A 6,236-nucleotide genomic window follows, 5' to 3' on the forward strand; every position below is an offset into this window, starting at 1 on the left:
TACATTTTACTAATTTTCTTTCATCTCTCACACTTCTATTATACAGAAAGGGCAAATAGCAATATTAAAATATCTCTACTAATTAATTCCCTTTTTTAAAAAAAATATGTTTTATTGATTTTTTACAGAGAGGAAGGGAGAGGGATAGAGAGTTAGAAACATTGATGAGAGAGAAACATCGATCAGCTGCCTCCTGCACACTCCCCACTGGGGATGTGCCCCCAACCAAGGTACACGCCCTTGACCGGAATCAAACCTGGTTCCCTTGAGTCCTCATGCCGATGCTCTATCCACTGAGCCAAACCAGTTAGGGCAATTAATTCCTTTTTAATGTGCACGAATTTTGTGCACCGGGCTACTAGTTATTCATATAATTATAATAAAACATACTCATATGTGAATTATAAATTATAACTTCAATGCATTATAAAAAACATGTTATTACCACCTTTCAATATTATATAGTGTGTGTAAAATATATTTATATACAAGTACACATACACATATACATAATACAACAACACACTGTCTTATAGTAACTCTTAAATTGCTATCTGGCTCTGTTATTTAACTTATGTTGAATATTTTCACACTTCTTCAATCAAAAGGTGAAAACCTTCAGGGTGTTTGGAGTTATAAGAGACTAAAAATGCTAAACACATGTGCAGCTCTAAATAAATGTGTCCGATGAGACGACAGGGTCAGCAGGTGCCAGCCTGAAGAATTTGGATTTTATCCCACAAGGACAATTGTAGGAAGGTTTTGAGCTGAGAAATACCATGATGAAAACAGTAATTTAGAAATGTTACTATGTCATTGGATTCAGGAATGATGAGACAGGAAAAGCTGGAGAGGAAAACTAATCAAGAAGCTATTGCTGTAATTCAATATCTGAGTCTAGGTTTAAATAAGGACAGTTAAAAGAGAAATAAGAAATGAATGCTGGAGACATTTTAAATATAAATTGGTAAATTATTAAATGGTAAGTTATTGACCATATACAGAGAAGGAGATAAAATCAAACATTACTTGAAAATACTGAACTTAGGAGCTCAGAAAAGAGAGCGGCACCATTGATAAAGAAGAGGCTGCTGAAATGAGGTGATTTGCAGGGATCACAAGCACTTTGTGGATTTCAGAGGCAGTTGTGTTACCACTTGTTATAAGTCCTTCATCTAGCACATGTGTGAAAGGGTGCATGTAAATTACTCATTTTAAATTAGATCTCTCTTTTACTCTGAACAACACTCACATAAAGATGATTAAACTTTATTTTGAGAGTTGTAATTATATTTTTAATATTAATTTAGGCTATGGGGCCACAAAACACTATCAATACAAGACTTATTAAACACCTCCTTTCAAGTAAATAATTAGTTTTACTTCTAATTAAATTAGAAGGGAATAGTTTCAGTGGAGAGTATTATGCTAAGTGAAATAAGCCAGTCAGAGAAAGAAAAGTATCACATGATCTCACTTATATGTGGAATTTAATGAATAAAATAAACTGATGAACAAAATAGATCCAGACACATAGAAGCATGGAACAGACTGACAATCTCAGAAGAAAGGCTGCGGTAGGGTGGTGGGGGGCAGAGATTAACCAAATAATTTATAGGTGTGTATGCATAACCCACAGACACAGACAATAGTGTGGTAGACCAGGGGGGAGAGGGGGATACTGGAGTGGGGTAGAGGGAGTCAATGGGGGAAAAGGGGAACATCTATAATACTTTCAACAATAAATATAAATTTAAAAAAGAATATGTTGTTAAATACACCACATAGATTTTGTCATAATTTGAACTATGCAAAACTACTATGTGACCAATTTTTCATCTCCAAAGTTAAAATTATTCATAATTTCTTAATTTTACTTTTATTTATAGGGAATAAATTTTACTTGTAAATTAATTCATGAAATTGATTTCACATTTCCCTAACTTTATCAATGAAAATATTTTGTTTATTAAATTGCATTGTTTTGAACAAACCTTAATATAAAATATAATTCACCCAATAAAATATTTCATTTCAGTTTTTGTTCAGGTAGTAAATTCCTAGGTGCAGAGTTCAGTGCCCAAACAGTTCTTTATCATTCTATGAGCTACAAAGTGTGTCCTTTGTAGCTACAGGAACTTTTATAAAACCTATCTTCCCTTCCTAATAAAAGGATAGGAGAAAAAAAGGTGTAAAAAAAGAATTGTAAATAACAGCATTTCTGGGACTTAGGATTATTCTTTATTAAGCCAGTCCTCCTAGATTCTAGAAGAAATACCTTTATTTCATGCAGAAAGGAGGTAATTATGAATAAAACCATTTATCAGTTTATGTGCTTTTTTCACTTAAGATGAGAAACAGAGGGAGGAAAAAGGCACAAGCATTTGCTGAACACTAATTTAACAGTACTTATTGCATACATAATCAGACTGAATTCTCACTCAAGAAAGAAATTAAAGAAGATAGAAATAAATGGAAACATATACCATGCTCATGGATAGAAAGAATTAACATCATTAAAATGTCCATACTACCCAAAGCAATCTATAGATTCAGTGGAAACCCTATAAAAATATACAATGGCATTTTTCACAGAACTAGGACAAGTAATTCTAAAATTCATATGGAACCATAAAAACCCCTGAAATAGCCTCAGCAATCTTGAGAAAGAAGAACAAATTTGGAGGTATGATGCTACCTGATATCAAATTATTATACAAAGCTATAATAATAAAAATGGCATGGTACTAGCCTAAAAACAGACCTTTACATTATTGGAACAGAATAGAGAACCCAGAAATAAATCCACAATTATATGGTCAATTAATATATGACAAAGGAAGCAATAATATGCAATGGATTAATGGCAGTCTATTCAATACATGGTATTGGAAAAACTGGACAGATACATGAAAAAAAAAGTGAAGCTAGACCACTTTCTTACACCATATACAAGAACAAACTCAAAATGGATTAAAAACTTAAATGTAAGACTCAAAATGATCAAACTCCTGAAGGAAAAAAAAGGCAGTAAACTCTGACATTGCTCTTAGAAACCTTTTTTTTCTGATATATCTCCTTGGGCAAGTGAAACAAAAGAAAAAATAACAATTAGGATTACATCAAGCTAAAAAGATTTTGCACAGAAGGAAACCACCTCCAAAACACAAAGAAAACACATAGATAGAAAATATTTTTTGCCAATTATACATCTGAGAAGGGGTTAATATCCAAAATTTATAAAAAAACTCATACAACTTAACACCAAAAAACCCCAAACAATTCAGCTAAAAAATAGTCAGAGGACCTGAATAGACATTTCTCCAAAGAAGACATAGTAAGACTCAAAATGATCAAACTCCTGAAGGAAAAAAAAGGCAGTAAACTCTGACATTGCTCTTAGAAACCTTTTTTTTCTGATATATCTCCTTGGGCAAGTGAAACAAAAGAAAAAATAACAATTAGGATTACATCAAGCTAAAAAGATTTTGCACAGAAGGAAACCACCTCCAAAACACAAAGAAAACACATAGATAGAAAATATTTTTTGCCAATTATACATCTGAGAAGGGGTTAATATCCAAAATTTATAAAAAAACTCATACAACTTAACACCAAAAAACCCCAAACAATTCAGCTAAAAAATAGTCAGAGGACCTGAATAGACATTTCTCCAAAGAAGACATATAGATGGCCATTATACATATGCAAATACGCTCAATGTCATTAACTGTCAGAGAAATACAAATTAAAACCACAATGAAATATCACAATAACAATTAGGATTACATCAAGCTAAAAAGATTTTGCACAGAAGGAAACCACCTCCAAAACACAAAGAAAACACATAGATAGAAAATATTTTTTGCCAATTATACATCTGAGAAGGGGTTAATATCCAAAATTTATAAAAAAACTCATACAACTTAACACCAAAAAACCCCAAACAATTCAGCTAAAAAATAGTCAGAGGACCTGAATAGACATTTCTCCACAGAAGACATATAGATGGCCATTATACATATGCAAATACGCTCAATGTCATTAACTGTCAGAGAAATACAAATTAAAACCACAATGAAATATCACCTCACAACTATCAGAATGGCTATCATCAATAAGTAAACAACAGATGTTGGTGAGGATGTGGAGAAAAGGGAACCCTTGTGCAATGTTAGTGGGAATGCAGATTGTTACAACCACTATGGAAAACAGTATGGAGGATTCCTCAAAACATAAAAAATAGAACCTCCTATGACCCAGCAATTTTACTTCTGGGTATTTATCTGAAGAAACTCAAAACACTAATTTGAGAAATATATGAACCCCAATGTTTTTTGCAACAGCCTATATAATAAAAGCCTAATATGCTAAGTGTCTGGTCATCTGGTCAGCCATTCAACCAATCAATGTGTAATATGCTAATGATATGCTAAGACCACTTAACCACTTGCTGTGACATGCACTGACCACCAGGGGGCAGACATTCCGACCAGTAGGTTAGCTTGCTGCTGTGGTCCGGCCAATCGGGACTGATCGTAAGGGGCCAGACATGCCCTGGGGCCCCCCTGGCTGGCCAACCACCTGCATCCCTCCCCAGCCCCTATCATGCACCAGTGGGGTCCCTTGGCCTGGCCTGCGCCCTCTTGCAATCCAGGCTGAGGGACTCCCCACTGAGTGCACGAATTTTGTGCACTGGGCCTGTAGTTATTTATAATAGCCAACATATGGAAGCAAACTTAGTGTCTCTCTCTCTCTCTCTCTCTCTCTCTCTCTCTCCCCCCACCCCCCTGTCTGAGCCCCGCATTCCTCCAGCGCACGGTTTGGGTGAAATATCCCTCAACATGAAAATACAAAAGAAGGAAGGAATTCTTACCACTTGTGACAATATAGATGGACCTAGAGGGTATTATGCTGCATGAAATAAGTCAGACAGAGAAAGATAAATACCATGTGATTTCACTTATATGTGGAATCTAAAGACTCAAATTCACAAACAAACGAAACAGAAACAAAGTCCTAAATACAGAGAACAAACTGGTGTTTGCCAAGGGGGAGGGGGAGGGAAGAAGGGGGCTGTGTGAAAAAATAAAGGGTGTAAGAAGTACAAATTGGTAGTTACAAAATGGTTATGGGTATTTAAACTACAGCATAGGGTATCTAGTCAATAATACTGTATTCACTATGTATGGTGCCAGGTGAGTAGACTTATTGGGGGTATTACTTCATAAATTATGTAAATGTCTACACATGATGCTGCACACCTGAAACTAATATAAAATAATATTGAATGCCAACTATAATTGACAAATAAAACATATTTTTAAAAAGCATTCTATTGCACTGGCTCATGTGACTCAGTTGATTGAGCATTGTCCCATGCACAGAAAGGTCACCAATTCAATTCTTGGTCAGGGCACATGAATGGTTATCTGGCTCCATCCCCAGTAGGAATGTGCAGAAGGCAACAGATAGATATTTCTCTCTCTCATAGATGTTTCACTCTCTCTCTCTCTCTCTCTCTCTCTCTTTTCCCTTCCTCTCTATGTAAAAAACCAATAGAACCATATTAAAATAATTTAAAAATATAAATAAATAAAAAGCATTCTACCAGCTTATCAGATACCAAATCAATTCACAAAGGTTATATGTACTTTTATGCATACCAGATATTATCAATGGAAAATTTACAATACCAGTAAATATAGATAAAGAACTCATACAGCTTAATAGCAAATAAACAAACAAAGAAAAACACACACAAAAAAAACACACACAACAATTTAATTAACGTATGAGCAGAGGTACTAAATAGACATTTTCCTGAAAAGATATTTAAATGGCCTACAGATACATGAAAATATGCTCAACATCAATAATTATCATGGGAAAACATCTAGAATGGCTATTATAAAAACACAAGAGATAGCAAGTGTTGGTAAGAATTGTAAGGAAATTGTTATGCCCTTTTGGTGGGAATGTACTAGTCTGGTGGTTCCTCAAAAATTTAAAAATAGAACTACCATATAATTCAGCAATCCCATTTCTGAGTATATTCTAAAAGGAAATGAAAACAGGATATCAAAGAGATATCAGCACTTTCATGTTTATTGCAGCATTATTCACAGTAGCCAAAATATGGAAACAAAGTAAATGTCCTTCGGTTGATCTCTTACCCCCCTCCCTCCTGCCCCCCAACCCTCCCCAGCCTTCCCGCTGCAGTTTGACAATCAGTT

This window comes from Myotis brandtii, unplaced genomic scaffold (assembly GCF_000412655.1).
Source record: "Myotis brandtii unplaced genomic scaffold, ASM41265v1 scaffold388, whole genome shotgun sequence".
NCBI classification, from domain to species: Eukaryota; Metazoa; Chordata; class Mammalia; order Chiroptera; family Vespertilionidae; genus Myotis; species Myotis brandtii.